The 17,803-nt window shown below is 37.1% G+C and overlaps 1 long non-coding RNA gene across 5 annotated transcripts in view; it reads left to right on the top strand.

Moving 5' to 3' along the window:
* Positions 1 to 17,544, top strand: part of LOC107625218 — a 17,870-nt gene extending 326 nt beyond the window's left edge. Inside the window, exons 2-9 of one of the 5 annotated variants that reach the window (XR_002357325.1) lie at positions 14,197 to 14,467; positions 14,740 to 14,805; positions 14,912 to 14,951; positions 15,037 to 15,150; positions 15,253 to 15,625; positions 15,727 to 16,413; positions 16,903 to 16,950; positions 17,043 to 17,542. This is a non-coding gene — a long non-coding RNA (uncharacterized LOC107625218). Of the gene's footprint in view, positions 1 to 14,196; positions 14,468 to 14,739; positions 14,806 to 14,911; positions 14,952 to 15,036; positions 15,151 to 15,252; positions 15,626 to 15,726; positions 16,430 to 16,902 lie in introns of all 5 variants that reach the window. The other 4 variants (XR_002357322.1, XR_002357323.1, XR_002357324.1 and 1 more) reach the window with 4 other exon arrangements.

Genomic DNA, 17,803 nt, shown 5'->3' on the forward strand with positions numbered 1-17,803 from the left:
TAGATAATTGAAAATTATTATTTATAACAACAAATATATATCTTGTTAATTAAACCAAAAAAATTTTTTAATCTACATCTGGTAATAGGTTGTTCCTACGTGGCTTCAAATTTAAGTCACTATTACAGCCTTGGATTTGTTGTTGTATAGAGTCCATATCAATTGGCGATTGTTATCAGGAGCATTTGGAATTGATGATTTCACTATTATTATTGCATGATGATTCCTTTAATTTAGATGACCTAGTTTTGGGATGCTGTTGCCTATCTGATTTTTCTATACATGAGGCCTTCTCATATTTTTTTAGATTAATAATTAAATAAGTCTCTAAAAAATAAAATATTTTTTAAATATTTTTAAAAAATATTTTTAATTAAATTAATCCTTTAAAAATTACAAATTAATTATATTTGTCATTTTAATTGATGTTGTGAAATCTTAATTAACAACATACATAATACTTAACATGTCTAATTGAATGCTCATTAGATATATTTATGAAAATTTATTAATTTAGTCTTCTTTTCTTTCAATTACATAAATCATATTTTCAATATAACCTCGTGAATAAATTGATAGATTGTCATAATAAACATATTCTGTCAGCATCTATTTTGACATATTAGGTGTTATGTATGCTATCCATTAACATTTCACATTATTAATCATTGACGAAAATTGTTAGCAGAGTGACTAAAGAATAAATATAATTAATTCGTAATATTTGAAAGACCAATTTGATTAATAAATTCTTTCAAGGACGAATCTAGAGAACACTCCATCTTTTAGAGACTAATTTGATTATTAAACTCATGTTTTCCATTAATTTGTTGTTGTTTATTATTGTGCTCACAAATTATAGTTTTGTTGTAGGAATTGGATCAAGAGAGCAAAATTCTATGATAAAAGAGTTAAAAAATAGATCTTCTGAAGCGAGTAACAAGGAAGCATGATATACTCAATAAAGATTTTCTGTATTAAAAATCATATGTTAAAGTATGTTATTGAAAATCCATGTTATGTTTGATGTTTTATTTACAGATTATGACTTTTAATTTTTAAGTAAAGGACATTTTCGTCCCTAACATTTTTTTCGCGGACATTTTCGTCCTCAAGGAATAGAAAATACATTCAAGCCCCTGACCCCTGAAAAACGTGGATATTTATATCCTTCCGTTGAATTCAGCCGTTTGCACTGGACGGAAAAGGATGAGCTGGCAGAGGTGGCGCTGAGGTAGCCGTAACGGAGGCCAGGTGGCATGGAGCATTTCGTAACAGGACATATAAGTCCCTGGAGACAAAAACGACGCCGTTTTGGTAACCTCCCCCAATTCTCTGCCTTTTCTTCTTCTTTCGTCCTTTTTCCCTTCCATTCTTCTTCCTTGGCCCTGCCTCCATCAGCCACCATCAACGCCGGCGACCTCCTCCTCCCTCTCTTTTCGCGTCTTCTTCCCTTTCTCACTCCCTTACTCCCATTAGTCTCTCTCTCTCTTCTCACCCTCCTTCCACCCACCGTTCGTCCGCGACAACCTTCTCGGCGACCCACTGCCGCCGCGCCGCCGCCTCTCTACCGGCGCACCACCGTCGCTACTAGGACCCAACCATCATTTCCTTTCTCTCTCATTACCACCCCTGTGCTTCCCAGGTCTTCTTTCTCTCTATTTAATTCACTCTGTTATTAATTAATATTGTTTAGTTAGTTTTGTTTAGCTAATTTCAATTTGGTTAGATTAATTAGTTACATTAGGTTGTTAGAGAATCTGGCGTGGATAGTGGATTAGGTCTTGCTTGCTTAATGCTGCTGTCTGTGCAATCACTGTTTATAGTTCATTATATTTAGTTTGTTCAATTGTTCCTGAGTTGTTAGGATTAGGGTTGGTTAATGGAAATTGCTGAGACTGATGTTTTACATTGCTGCTGTGTAAATTCTCATTGCCTGTTTTGGTTAACAATGAACTCTTATGTGCTCATTTTGCTGTCTGATGCACATCTCTGTTTTAAAATAAGCTAATTTCTTTGATTCAATGATGCACTTTTGTTAGGTTTCATGTAGCTTACTTTTGATATAATTGTTGAAGGAGATTTATGCTGGAAGTACTATTAAAATTCAAAACTTTTCTTGCTTTTGTTCCCCTTCAAAAACAAAGATTCAGCTAATTTACTTATCTCCTTCTGCAATCTTTCTCTTTTCTTAATTTGTAATTTAGTTATCTCCTTGTTCACAAGATGGACATGAACTTTTATACTTATACTTTTTCAAGTTGAATATGAATTTGAAATACATGTTCTTTATTGTAATGTGATTTTTTCTTATGTCATTTTTGTTAGTTTTTGTGTTTCTGTAATTTCATTTGGCATCCTCATGTTTACCTTTTGCCATTCAACCATATTTTTTATCAAATGCAGCCATCACATACAAGGGTATCCATCAATTCGTATCTTCCATAAAGGAAGTGATATCAGGTAATAATACAAATAACTTTTTTTTATTCAGTTTTTGAGCAATAATAAGTAGCTCATCTCTGCATCCCTTTAGATATTATGTACCTTTTATGGTGCTTGTTTATTTTCTAGATATTGCATTTCCCATGGATATGATATTACTATTTTGGTTCCTCTAAAAGATTATCGGAGTGGTCCTTAAACTCTGTTTAGAATGGGAGAAATGATGAAAGGCTGAGTAAAGACAGAAGCAGTAAGAAAATGTAAGGTTGCAAGTGTTAGTGTAGATCGGTTTAACATTGAAAGAAGGGTCTTACAGGATGTGTGTCCTGACACATGTAATGGTAAGGAAAATGATAAATCCATATTTTATGATATATATAGTGCTAAATTTAAGTGATTTATTCAACCCTTCACCCACTTATTTCATGTAAATTGCATGGTCTTACTTTTCCTTCATTATTATGAGATATATGTTAAAAACATGTTTCCTATGCTTTAACAATAATTACTCTAATTACCTTTTATTACCATTCGATGCCGTGATTTGTGTGTTGAGTAGTTTCAGATCTTCTAAGGCAGGAATGACTTAAAGGATGGAAAAGGAAACATACAAAAATGGAAGGAAAAGCACAAAATGGAGTTTTTGAAGAAACTGGCAGCGACGCGAACGCATGGACGACGCGGCCGCATGCCTAGCGCAAAAAGGCAGTGACACGAACGCGTGACTGACACGGACGCGTGCCTTAAGTAGAACACAGGTGACGCGGACGCCTGACCGAAGCGAACGCGCGATAAGGAAAACTCCAGATGACGCGACCGCGTGACCCACGCGGACGCGTGACAGATGCCACCACTAGAAACTGCAGAAAATGCTCCCAGCGATTTTTGAAGCCCTTTTTGGCCCAAATCCAAGTTTAGAAAGCACAGATTAGAGATTATAAAGTGGGGAAATGCATCCATTCATGAAGAGGCCTTCAATTATTCACTTTTCATAGTTTAGATGTAGTTTTTAGAGAGAGAGGTTCTCTCCTCTCTCATAGGTTTTAGGATTAGGATTTCTTATTATTTCAATTTAGAATTTCAACTCTTCATCAGGTTCAATATTGCTTTTACTTTATATTTCTCCTTTACTTTCAGATATTTTAATGCTATCCTTTAATTACTTATGTTGTCAGATTGACTTATGAACTCTTTATGTTTGGATTGATTTTCTCTTATTAATGCAATTGAGATATTTCAGATCTAAGATTCTTATTTAGCTTTTTATGTTATTGGCTTTAATTGATTAACTGGAAGCTCTTGAGTTATCAACTATTCGTGTTTGATTGTTATGTCGACTAAATTGACTGGTATTCCACTAACTCTAGTCTTTCCTTAGGAGTTGGCTAGGACTTGGGAATCTAACTAATTAGTTCACTTGACTTTCCCTTGCTTTTGCAAAGGTTACCTAAGTGGGATTAACTTTCATTCTCATAGGAGTAACCAGGATGGGACTTCCGAATTTTTATACTTTGCCAAGAGTTTATTTATAGTTATTTATTTGTTTTAATTGTCATTTAAATTACTTGTTCTTTACTTTCAAAACCCCCGATTTACAAACTCATAACCAATAATAAGAACATACCTCCCTGCAGTTCCTTGAGAAGACGACCCGAGGTTTAAATACTTCGGTTATCAATTTTTAAGGGGTTTGTTACTTGCGACAACCAAAACGTTTGTAAGAAAAGACTATTGTTGGTTTAGAAACTATACTTGCAACGAGGATTTATCTGCGAACTTCTAGACCACGCAAAAGTTCTCTCTTCAAAATGGCGCCGTTGCCGGGGAGCTGCAAACGTGTGCCTTATTATTGGTTATTGTAAATATTTTTCTTTTATTTGTTTATTTGTTTTTGTTTCTCCCTTTTTATTTCTATTAGCTACTATGCACTCTCACCCTTCTCGCTTTGAGTTTGGTTCTAAATTTGTTGAAGGGAATAGAAGCTATAACAGGAATATGCATCAACGTCTAAGCAATCAAAGATGGATGGAGCCAAGAGGCCCTGATCAACCCTCTAGGAAACAACACCCTCCAAGATATCATGGGCAAAGACCGCTTTACAATGCATACCAGGCTGACAGACATGGTGGACTCCCTTGTAATTACCAACAAGCCCCACCCTGTGCTTATAGACCATCCTCCCAATGCAGATTTGAACCACCACGCTCACAAGTTCCTTCTCACCATTCACCACCGTATGACCCTTATCCACCACAATCCCAATCCAATTACTCCCAAGAACCACCACATTCTTATTTTGAACCCTCTTTCTCAACCAATGAAACCTCATACCCACCCCAACCTCCTATGGACAACAGACTTCGTGTTCTTCTTCAAGGGCAAGCAAAGATAGAAAAGGGCGTACTAGAACTCACTACTGCCGTAACTGAGGTAGTAAATTTAATAGCTGCCCGATATCTGAGAACTCAAAGTACTCCCATGGCTGCATGTGGAGAATCAAAAGAAGAGCGTAGCATGAAGGAAATACTAGAAACTTCGGTGGACAATGAGGAGCATGGCTTTGTACTGGAACGAGTAGAGGAAGCCATGATAGTTGTTGAGGAAGAAGTGGTTGAAGATTTAGGAGACGCTGAACCTTCATGGGAATCAAGAACTGTAAAGGATTCCGCTGAGAAGTTAGAATTGGATGCCAAGGAGGATAGTGCACAACCTCCACAGCATTTACCTTGTGAAAAATTAGACGGAACAAACCAAGAAGTTGATTCCAGGGGCAGTAATGATCTTGAATCAAGCTCTCCTAGTCACGAACTCACATCCGCAACTGAATTCCTTGAGCCTGAAGAACCTTACCCAAGTGAATACGAAGATGACGTCGAGGTAGATTTCTCTCAACCTCCAACGTATGACTTGAGTGATGAGGAAGACATAGAAGACTTTGATCAGGATGCAGTTGCAGTGGAAGCATTTTGCAAAGAAGTGGAGGAATCCCCAGAGGAATCCAAGGGAGTAGAACTTACAGAACCACTGGAAACACCTATTCCAAGGCCATTACCACCTAATACAAGCTTCAAGTGGGTACAATCCTTAACCTTTAACTTTACTTTTTCACTTGAATATGGTTTGCTTGAAACAGATGGCCGGCTTAGAGCTCTCTGTGGCTTTAAGAGTAAGAGGGAAATGGCTCGTACTCAGAGCTGGTGTACAAGATTCAATAAGGTTTCGCGCTTCAATTTGAAGTGCAAGGATTGGTATCAAGTTCAATTGAATGGGTCTCGGAAGATGTTTGGTCATCTTGGTAAAAATACAATTTCTAAACCACCCAGATGGAAGAATATAGATCAAGCCAAAGGCGGATTTAAAAGCAAAGTTTGGGATCCTGGAATCTATTCTGACATTCGTCACCCCGGGAGCCTGAGAATCTGTTTGAAGCTGCTCAGAAGCTTTACATGCCTAGTTTGGGACCCCGGAGGCTGTTGGCATTCCAAACATTGGTTGAGATTTCTGGATGAATTTAAGCATAAGCCACCATAACAGGAAGCTCATCCAATGTCCAACTCAAGGACTTTAACTAAAAGTACTAGGTGGGAGACAACCCACCATGGTATGGTCGTTTCTTTTTCAATTTTTATTTCGTACTGTTTGATTTTATGTTATATTATTTTTATTGAACCTGGATGTTATTCATAGCATTTGCATTAGCATTGTATACTGCATAAGTGCATACCTGCATATAAAAAAAAAGGCGTGCGACGCGACTGCATTGCTAACGCGTTCGCGTCAGTTGCAAAAACCACCTCCCACGCGTCCACGTCAATCACGCGAACGCGTGATCTGGAAATCGGCGTAAAAAATTCAACGCCCAGAAATCTGGGCTGGAATCGTGCGGCTAGTGTGCGTTTAGCACAAAACGGCCCACGCGTTCGCATCCATGACGTGAATGCGTCACTTGCAAAACACCCATCCCACGCGAAAGCGTGAGTGACGCGTCCGCGTTGCGTGGATTGCACAACACCCTAAATGGAGACAGAGAGTTGCGCTGAAACGACGCTGGAATTGTGCGTTTAGCACAATCTTCAGCGACGCGGTCGCGTGCCTCACGCGACCGCATCATTCATCCTTTTTCCCATTCCATGCGATTGCGTCACCCACGCGATCGCGTCAACATCATCTCACCCTAGCCACACGATCACGTGCCCCACGCTTTCGCGTGGATTCAAATTCACTAACCCTAGTGACGCAAAATCCTACCCCCATCGCGCCCCCATTCTCTTCCCCCCAACTTCTTCCTTTCCCCCCTCCTTCTTCCTTAACCCCCTCTCCATCATTACCCCAACCCGACACCCCTACCACCGAAGAGCCACCCACCGCCGCGCCAACCGCCTTTCACCACCGCGTCCGCACCACCACCACCACCCCGCTATCTCTCTACTCCCTACCTTAGTTCATACGCCTACCAGGTTCTGCCGAACGCCATTTTTCTTTCATTCGTAGTTAGTTGCACATTTTTAATTTTATGTTCAAACTTAGGATAGTTAGAGATGCATGTTTGTAGTGGATTCTAGGTGGTTAGGTAGCTAGGATGTGGTTAGTGGATTTAGGCTTGATAATTGTGCCGTACTTGTTGCTTGTTTTACCTATTCTGCAATTCTGTTCTGCCTGTGATGTTAGTATTGTTCATATGCTGTTCTTCCTGCTCATGCTGCTATTGCGACTGCTCTTTCATGCTCATATTATTTATGTCTATTTGCAGCTTTATTTTAATTTTTATGAACTGTTTTGCTTACTGTTTATTACCCGAGAACATCCAATTTTAGCCAGAATGCTGCCCAATTTTCTGTAAATTGTTTTGATTTTTATTCATGTTTTGGTTTTGGCAATTTGAATTTGACTTTACTTAGATTTTCCCAAACCACTTCATGAATGCACGGGCCAGCATTCTTATTCCTTTCGATTTCCTGGTTAATAAATTGCACTTTTGATGATTCGATTTTAATTTTTGCTATTTTATGTCTTTATGAATCATCATCAATAACTTGATATTTTTGAATATGAGTTGACTAGTCTTTAAATTTTTGAATTTCTTGTTACTTAGAAACCAATCATCATGCCACTTACTCTGACTTTCTTTTTACTAACTCACTGATTTTCGCTCTCTAACCTCTTTTTCAATTTTAACCACTTTTAACTTTCTAACTTCTCCCTCTGTTTCTTTTTACTAACTCCTTCAACTTTTTAACTCATGGCATGATTATTGTTTTTCCTAATTAACAGGTATTCTACTTATAACATATTTTGGATTGTGATTTCTCATCTCAGCTTTTTAACTCCTAAACAATCCAAAATGCACAATTATTCAACTCATTTCATAATTCTACTGCTCCTTTGCCACTATGTGCTTATCTTGTTATTTGCCTACTTGTTTTCCTGTTTTTATTATATCCTCGGTTTCCATTTTTCAGGATGTCTGACCCTCAAAGAAAAGGAAAAGGCAAAGCCACCACTGGTAAAAGGAAAAGAGGTAAATCCTCTATGTCCATCCTGGACATTCTGCATGATGACTCCTGGCGGGAGAAGCAATTTACCCCGCAGGAGAAGGCTGACCAGCTTCTCCCTGCCAATGATCCCATTAAATTTGCAAACAGATACTGTGAGCTGAAGTATCCAGTGTTTGCCACCTCCAGAAACCTGTACCTGGAGCGGACTCTGAAAATTTCAGAAGAACTACAGCAGTACACCTCCGATCAGATCAACCAGAGAGGCTAGTTCTTCTTGGAGAGGAACTTGACAGAGGTCAATGCTTCCTGGGTAAGAGAGTTTTACTGCAATTATTTCAAGACTTCCCTGGATGCAGTGCACCTCAGAGGAAAACAGATACTGGTCACTGAAGAGACCATTGAGGATATTCTGCAGTTTCAGCCTAAGTCAGATCAGCCTAACGGTTACCAAAAGGCTGAAGATGATATGCGCTATATTAGATTTGACTGGGATGCTGTCAAGTAGAGGATAGCCCTTGACTCTACTGTCCCATGGGTCATGGGAAAGAACACTGCCATGCCTAAGGGAATCAAGCTGATGTATCTGAATGACGAGGCTCGGCTCTGGCACCAGATCCTGAGCAACTTTATTATGCCGAGTACTCATGAGACGGAGCTGCCTGCTGCTATGATCACCCTCCTCTGGTGTGTGGTGGAGGGTAAGGACCTGTATCTTCCACGATTCATCCGGTATTACATGGCCAGGGTCCATGTCAGGGGAACTCTTCCTTTTCCATATCTGATTACCCAGCTCGGCCGTCGAGCTGACGTGCCTTGGGAGCCTACTGATGAGAAGCCACCTGCTGCAGACTGCAAGAAAATCATTCCTCACAGCAGGAAGTTTCAGGCTTTGGGCTACAGACCTCCATTTCTTACTGCTTCTGGGGAGACCGCCACACCTTTAGCTGCCCCTTCTTCTTCCACTGCTGCACCAGCCCCACCCACTGCACCTCCACCTGCCTCAGAGCCCATTTACCACCTCGTGCACCGATTATTTCAGCAGCTGGACCAGATGGAGCGCCGCAACTGGCGGCGATATGAGAGATCTGAGCGTTGCAACAAGCGACGCTATGAGCACCTCAAGATGATGATCCGATCTGGCAGTGACTTCCCCTCTGAGCCTGACACACCATCAGAGCCGTCTGAGGAGGAGGCGGATGAGCATGAGGCTGAGACCCATCCACAGAGAGAGGCTGAGCAGGCAGGCTCAGAGCAGGCTGCGCCACAGCAGGAAGAGCCACACCAGATCTAGGCCGCGGATCCAGAGATTCCTATCCAGTCAAAGCCTCCACTGCGGCAGACAGATCCTCCTACCCTCATCTAGTCCGTAGACCCTCAGGCCACCACCGAGACTCCAGCAGCCCATCCTTCTAGTGATGACACCCCTTCACTCCCAACTTGAGTGAGCATCGAGGACGATGCTTTATTTTAAGTGTGGGGAGGTAGCCATCCCTGTCATATATTTTTGGTGAACCACTACAAACTCTTTTTATCTTATTTTGTTTATTTTTCTGTATTTTTATCTTTGTTTTTATTTTTCAGTACTTGCACACTGTTCTTTTGTTGTATTTTTAATCTATTTCCGTATTTTGCACTTTAGTTCATACCTTAGCCAGTTAGTTTAGTTGCAATTCTAACTTATTAGTTATAGAAAATGTGGATTAATTAGTATAGTTTACCCTTTTAGCATATGATAGTTTGGTTCAAATTGAAAATAAAAAGGAAGTAAACTAGAGACTTTAACAGAATCAAAACAATCCACACACCTTGTATATATAGCATTACATGTTAGTTAGTTAACAACATTTCATCAAGGAACAACACTAAAACTTTAAAGGCACCCTAAGATTTACATTGAGAATAATGGGAACTCTTAATTCTTACTTGCATGACATGTATAACTGATATATGATTTCTGAGCTAGAGAACACACAACCTGTGAGTTTTGAGCTTAATTGTATGGTTACATTCAAACCATAAATTTTATTCCTGTGTGTTTCGCCCTTCTTTTTCATTCTGGTGTTCTTTACTTTGTTTTAATCTATATATCCGATTATAGAATATAGATACATACCAAGAAAGTGATTGATGCCATCATTTGAATTTTTCCTCACTGATCCCAAATTAGCCTACCTTTTACATCACCCTTGTTAGCCCCCTTGAGCTTTTTAATCCCCTCTTGTTCTATAAACCACATTACTAGCCTTAAGCAGAAAAACAAAATAAAAATCTCAAGCTGAATCCTTGGTTAGCTTAAGATAGAAATTGTGTATTGTTAAGTATGGGGAACTTTATGGGAACATGGATGATAGAAACAAAGGTAGAAAGTTAAAGAGAATAAAGATGTTCCAAAATAAAAAATTTGGGAAGCATGCTCATGTGAAATCAAAACAATTGAATTACCATGTGCATTAAAAAAAATAATAAAAATTTTCGGTATTTAATTAAGGGGATACAAAAATTCCCCAATTTCAAAATAAAAATAATCAATGCACATGGGATAAAATTAAAGTTAATGCATGAGTTTGCAATACAAAGTGAGAAAATTTGGGCAAATAGGTTAAGAAACGTTGATTTATAAAATATGTATGTTAGGTGAGATCTTAGACTAATCAATGATTCACTTATTAGCTCACTTAGCCTTATACATATACCCTTACCTTTACTTTGGCCCCATTACAACCTTGAAAAAGACCTCATGATTTTTGTATGCCTATATTCTATAATTGTTGATTGGTTAGATGAAGAACAAAGTTATAGAAAGTAAGAATAAAAAGAAGAATAGAGTGATTAACCCAATAAACACTGAGTGAGAAAAGAGAGTAAACACAAAATCCAGTGAGGGTTCAATAGCTCATCACCATATATCTCTGCTTAATTTGTTAATTGTCTTGCAAGTTTGAAAAATATTTTTACCCATCTCAATTGTAAAAGTGCTTTAACATTATCTAGGGTTTGGCTATGCATATATGATTCCTTGAGAATGTGAATTGATTTAACTACATGTAAGTTTTATATACAAGTGAGTAACAATTAGAATTGCATGATTCATTTAGGTAGTTTGCATTTAGAATAGATTGCATTGCATGAGATTCCACCACTTTAACCTTACCTTACTCTTTATCTTGGATTTAACATGAGGACATGCTATTGTTTATGTGTGGGGAGGTTGATAAACCCATATTTTATGATATATATATTGTGCTAAATTTAAGTGATTTATTCAACCCTTCACCCACTTATTTCATGTAAATTACATGGTCTTACTTTCCCTTCCTTATTATGTGATATATGTGAAAAACATGTTTCCTATGCTTTAAAAATAATTACTTTAATTACCTTTTATTACCATTCGATGCCGTGATTTGTGTGTTGAGTAGTTTCAGATCTTCTAAGGCAGGAATGACTTAAAGGATGGAAAAGGAAACATACAAAAATGGAAGGAAAAGCACAAAATGGAGTTTTTGAAGAAACTGGCAGCGACGCGAACGCATGGACGACGCGGCCGCATGCTTTGTGCGAAAAGGCAGTGACGCGAACGCGTGACTGACGCAGACGCGTACCTTAAGCAGAACACAGGTGACGCGGACGCCTGACCGAAGCGAACGTGCGATAAGGAAAACTCCAGATGACGCGACTGCGTGACCCACACGGACGCGTGACAGACGCCACGCACCAGAAACGGCAGAAAACGCTCTCAGCGATTTCTGAAGCCCTTTTTGGCCCAGATCCAAGTTCAGAAATCACAGATTAGAGATTATAAAGTGGGGGAATGCATCCATTCATGAAGAGGCCTTCAATTATTCACTTTTCATAGTTTAGATGTAGTTTTTAGAGAGAGAGGTTCTCTCCTCTCTCTTAGGTTTTAGGATTATGATTTCTTATTATTTCAATTTAGAATTTCAACTCTTCATCAGATTCAATATTGCTTTTACTTTATATTTCTCCTTTACTTTCAGATATTTTAATGCTATCCTTTAATTACTTATGTTGTCAGATTGACTTATGAACTCTTTATGTTTGGATTGATTTTCTCTTATTAATGCAATTGAGATATTTTAGATCTAAGATTCTTATTTAGCTTTTTATGTTATTGGCTTTAATTGATTAACTGGAAGCTCTTGAGTTATCAACTATTCGTGTTTGATTGTTATGTAGACTAAATTGACTGGTATTCCACTAACTCTAGTCTTTCCTTAGGAGTTGGCTAGGACTTGGGAATCTAACTAATTAGTTCACTTGACTTTTCCTTGCTTTCGCAAAGGTTAACTAAGTGGGATTAACTTTCATTCTCATAGGAGTAACCAGGATGGGACTTCCAAATTTTCATACTTTGCCAAGAGTTTATTTATAGTTATTTATTTGTTTTAATTGTCATTTAAATTACTTGTTCTTTACTTTCAAAACCCCCGATTTACAAACTCATAACCAATAATAAGAACATACCTCCCTGCAGTTTCTTGAGAAGACGACCCGAGGTTTAAATACTTCAGTTATCAATTTTTAAGGGGTTTGTTACTTGTGACAACCAAAACGTTTGTAAGAAAGGACTATTGTTGGTTTAGAAACTATACTTGCAACGAGGATTTATCTGCGAACTTCTAGACCACGTAAAAGTTATCTCTTCAGAAAACTTAGATGTTGAGGGGATTTTCATCCATCAACTTTCCAATTTTACATGTAGACAATGTCTATTCTATTTCAATATGTTGTTATCCCTCATTCCCTCGCACTTAAACCTATGTCAATTCATTTCTAACAAAATCTACATGATCAATATGCATATCTTTTTCTTTTTCTTTCTTCTACCTTTTTTTATGTGCATCCTACCTGAATATTGCAACTCTTTGGTCTGTGTCTCTGTGATTAGTTTTAGAGATTTTGGATTGAATATAAGTTTAAAAATATGCTTCCTATTTCAAAGATGACCATGGAGATCATGATCATGAGTCCTATTATGGAGATCGTGATACAGGTAGCCTAGTCAAGGTACGTATTATATTTTCTTTGTTCTAGTAAATTTGAGTTAACTTCCTGTCTGCATGATGATTTGAAATGTAATTAAACATATCCATTGAAAAGTGAAATTTAGCTGATATAAAGTATTTCACTACAGACAATGGAGAAGTTAGTGGCTTATCTCCCTGCAGAATCTCAGAAGCTAGGTTTGGAGGATAAATCCAATGGTACAGAGTACAGGAGCCGCTGTGCAGCGGTGATAGAGGCAGGGGCCAAGGAAGAAGAATGGAAGGGAAAAAGGACGAAGGAAGAAGAAAAGGCAGAGAAATTCGAAACAGGATTGGGTGAGTTACAAAAACGGCGTCATTTTTGTCTCCAGGGACTTATATGTCCTGTTATGAAATGCTCCATGCCACCTGGCCTCCGTTACAGCCACCTCAGCACCACCTCTGCCAGCTCATCCTTTTCCGTCCAGTGCAAACAGCTGAATTCAACGGAAGGACATAAATGTCCACGTTTTTCAGGGGTCAGGGGCTTGAATGTATTTTCTATTCCTTGGGGACGAAAATGTCCGTGAAAAAAAAATTTAGGGACGAAAATGTCCTTTACTCTTAATTTTTAATGACTATGTATGAATTAAAAATCATATGTCATAATGTCGTCTATTTTTATATTTAAAATATCGACAACCTTTCCGTCGATAAATTTAAACAGTTCAGATTGATTTCTTAAATAAAATGAAGGGTGTGGATTTAATGTATAAAATAGACGCTAAAGGCGTTGCTTTTTTTCAAATTAAAATCGACATGAATGGCGTCGATTTTATATAATAATATCGACGGCACCGTTGTCGATTTTAGTAACATTGTAAAATTCCCAAACTCATATTATATACAGAAACAGTCGATCTCACTACAAGAAATTATTAAAAATAAAATATTAAAATCGACGACAATGCTGTCTATTATTTTAGCAACTTTCAACACCCTTTTCCTACAATCACATTGCCGACAAAGGAACGGATGATAAATCTTTTTCTTTAAAATCGACGGATCTTTTGTCTATTTTAATAATTAAAATATCGACAATTTTTGCCGTCGATAAATTTTAACGATGGAAATTTTTTTTTGCAATAGGATGAACGGTTTAAATTTATTATATAAAATTAACGGTTAATATGTTAATTTTTGTTTTAACTAAAATCTACGAACTTACCGTCGATTTTTATCTAACAAAAAATTATGCCCGTGTTTATTAGCCGCGTCCTTCGTTTCAATCAATTTCCCAAACATTAACCTCAAACCTCCACAGACTCAAAGTTCGGAGTGAAGCTGCTGCTGCTTCTTCTTCTCCAACGCTTGAGAGTAGAGACCAGAGAGGAAGTCACCGTCACGGAGAGAGGCAGAAAGCAGATCAGTAGAGCTTCTTCTTCTCCGACGATTGAGAAAACCCGCCGTCCTCCGCCAGAGAGCAGAGCTTCTTCTTCTTCTCCTCCTCCGCCGAGCCCGCTGCCGCGCCATCCTGTTCATGTAAGTTTCTCTCAGTCTCTCTGATTATTATACTTATTTTTGCAGTTGTTGTATCTACTATTTTCATAATGAAATTCTGAATTTGCATTTGTTAATAACAATCGCATCACTGAAACCTAGTTAGCATAATCAATTCACCACATTTCATCAATCGCTTCGTCTCTTTGTGCCGTTGTTGCTGCTGCCTTCAATTGACCGTGCTCAATCAAAATCAGTTACTCTCTCTCTTTCGTTCTTCAATTGATTTTTTTTCATCAATAAAAAATTTTCAGGGAAGAATCATCTCTTGCAGTCTGAGATTAATCAATAATTTTGTAGAAGAAGAGAAGATACCCGAGGTTCTTCTACTAAAATTATTTGTTACATCATTTTCTTCTTACAAAGCATGATTTTTTGTTAAATGTGATCAATCCTTTTCATATATTTATTTCTGAAACTTCTCAGCTATTGAAGACATTTCCAAATGCATCGAAGTTTCTCAAGAGTAAGTTTTCACTGATTCTTTACACAGGTTTCCTAAAATGCCTCTGTATTATAAAGAAGCAATCACATTTATTTCTTTTTTGTAGCACTTGTGGCTGGTTTTGAAGTATGCAATTCTCAATTTGAAAGTTATTCAAGCAGCAATCTCTTTGGCCAAACAGGAAGGTCTTCTTGTTTCTTTGGATTTGGCCAGTTTTGAGGTACTAACCGCCACAATTTGTTTTTCTTCTTCTTTTATTATTCTCTTCTATGAAAAAATTAATGAAGCTAACTGTTTTCTAATAATTCTTTTCTTTGACAAGATGGTGAGGAAATTTAAGCCACCACTTATGAAGTTATTGGAGTCTGGCAATATAGACCTCTGTTTTACCAATCAGGATGAAGCAACGAAACTTCAATTGTAATTTTTTCTGCTGGCTTCTTTCCCAATCTCGTTCTCTTTTGCTTTGGTTGGAAAATGTGTAGTTGACTCTGCTGTGAACTGTTTGCTGTTGTGCATTGATCACTTGGAGAACATGACTAACTATACAATCATGGTAGTTTGGTTCACACTGCAGGAATTTGTTCTCAAGCCATTGCCTCCCAATATAGTGCATATCAGGATCTGATTCATGAAGCTTTCTAAAGAAAGCTAGTGTTCTCATTGCTCTTGCAATGGCTGCTGGCACTGGAGGGGTACAATGATTGCTATATTCAGAGTGCTATGTTTTGCTCATATTATTGTAGATTCTAGATTGGCATGTTGACATGTTGATGACCTTTCTCTTTGCTTACAGGTTGTGGCTGGAGAGCTTGAACTAAAATGATGGAAGAAAATGAGTAGCTGAGAAATACAGCTTAATTAGCAGGGAAAATACAGCACACATGGAAAACTTATAAAAGGAAGAAAAAAAGAAAGAAAAAGAGTGCAATTCCTAACTCACATGTTTCCCAAAAGATGAGAAGCTATTCCTTCATCAGCATCTATTTTGAGTATTTTCAGATTAATGTTATCTGTTTCTTTTGTTATGCCAATGTCATTTTTTTAAAAAATCTGTTATCTTTATCTACAAATGACTTTGCTGGTAAAGATTAAAAAAACACAATCACTCATGTTAAGGACCTCACCTCCCTCTCATTTCCATGTCATTGTTTACCCTTGTAAACTGAAAACTAAACAAATCTTAAGGATACAGTGCAATCCTAATACAAGAGTTCAAAGACAATGAAAAGAAAAATATTCACAAAGATGAATTACCTGGAGAAGAAGGTAGCTCAGGCCATCAATAGCATTTTTAATGACTTTGAAGGCCTGGCCATAATAAATATGGAAGTTCACAGCATCCTTCACCTTTGAGAAGCTGCTCACTTTTGTTGGGGTGGTCCCTCCACGAACACCTCCACAACAGCTCAAGACCCAAACCAATGCCAAGAGAGAGAACAAGGCTTGCAGCCAAGAACTACAAGGAGTTGAGTCCATGAAGGTGAATGAATGATAAAGTAATTAATCCTGTTGCTATACAAATCTTTTCAACTTGTATATTTATGTTGGTTCCTAAATTGATGGTACTTATTGTATATTTATGTTGGTTCCTAAATTGATGGTACTGGAGAGCTGGAAAGCAACTTGCATGGCCATTCTGTTCATATCAGCTGAAATTAGTAGTAATGTTGTAGTAATTATTAGTCATCTATTTGAAAGGTTAAGTTAAGTTTGGAGGAAGAGATTATTAGCCATTTAAATTTGGAGGAAGAGATTACTCATTACTGTTAGTTAAGTTTTTATCAACAACCAAAGCTATTTGAAAGGTTAAGAAATATATTCAGACTAACTTCTAAAACAAAAATGAAGTATTTGTGTGTTTGTGAATTGAGTAAGATACCTTCTTCTTGTTGATGGTTAATTTACTTTTTTCCTCTGTCTGTTGTTGATGGTTAATTTACTTCTTGTTGAGTAAGATACCCTACAACAGTTATGTTAAGAGAAAAGTTGTGAAGGGGTGTGGGGTTGAATAATTAAGGTATTGTGTAGTGATTTTTTATGCACATAATAGAATAGATTCTCCTAATATAGATATAGATCTTCTTTCTCATTTCATACTCTCACGTGCAGAAATGATAAACCTAACTACATCTTTCTATATGGTCCTGAAATTCTATATCCTATGATGTCCTTTGAGACTGTATTTGGTAAGTATTTGCTTAGTTCTGTGCTTTGGTTATGTTTATATATGTATGTATACTATAGAAAATAGATGCCTTCTGCAAGATTTTTGTTCTTTTCATTATCTATGTATATGGATGTGAATTGCATAAGAAAGGTAACAACATGATTCCCATAAATTACTTACGTATGCTTCTTGAACTTTCATTATATGTGTAACTAAAAATAATGTGACTTCAAAGTCTTCATTTAGTGCTAAATAATAATAATTTGATGAAAAGTTGTTCCTGCCCTCAAATATTACGTTGGTGTTAACTGTTAAGTAAGGTTTACATAGTTTCTGGTTACATCCCCACACACATTAGCATAATATCAAAAATAGAAAATTAGTTAGTATTCATTAAATATACCTATATTTGGCATTTGAACCCACCTAAAGTCTATATTTTAGACTTTTAGGTAACTTTAATTAATTTTTCTCCTCTTTGTTAGAGGATTATTTATTATTTTGATAAGTCTGTAAACTCATTATCTAATATTTAGTATAAATTTTATTTTTATATTTAAAAGTTTATTTGTCTTGTTATTTATATTCTATATTTATTTGTATTAATTGTTTACTATTTTTCAAATAGAAAAAATAATTAAAACATATCTATTAAAATCGACGGAATGATTGTCGCTTTTTAATTTTAAAATAGACAAGAAAA

This window comes from Arachis ipaensis, chromosome B02 (genome assembly GCF_000816755.2).
Source record: "Arachis ipaensis cultivar K30076 chromosome B02, Araip1.1, whole genome shotgun sequence".
Lineage (NCBI taxonomy): Eukaryota > Viridiplantae > Streptophyta > Magnoliopsida > Fabales > Fabaceae > Arachis > Arachis ipaensis.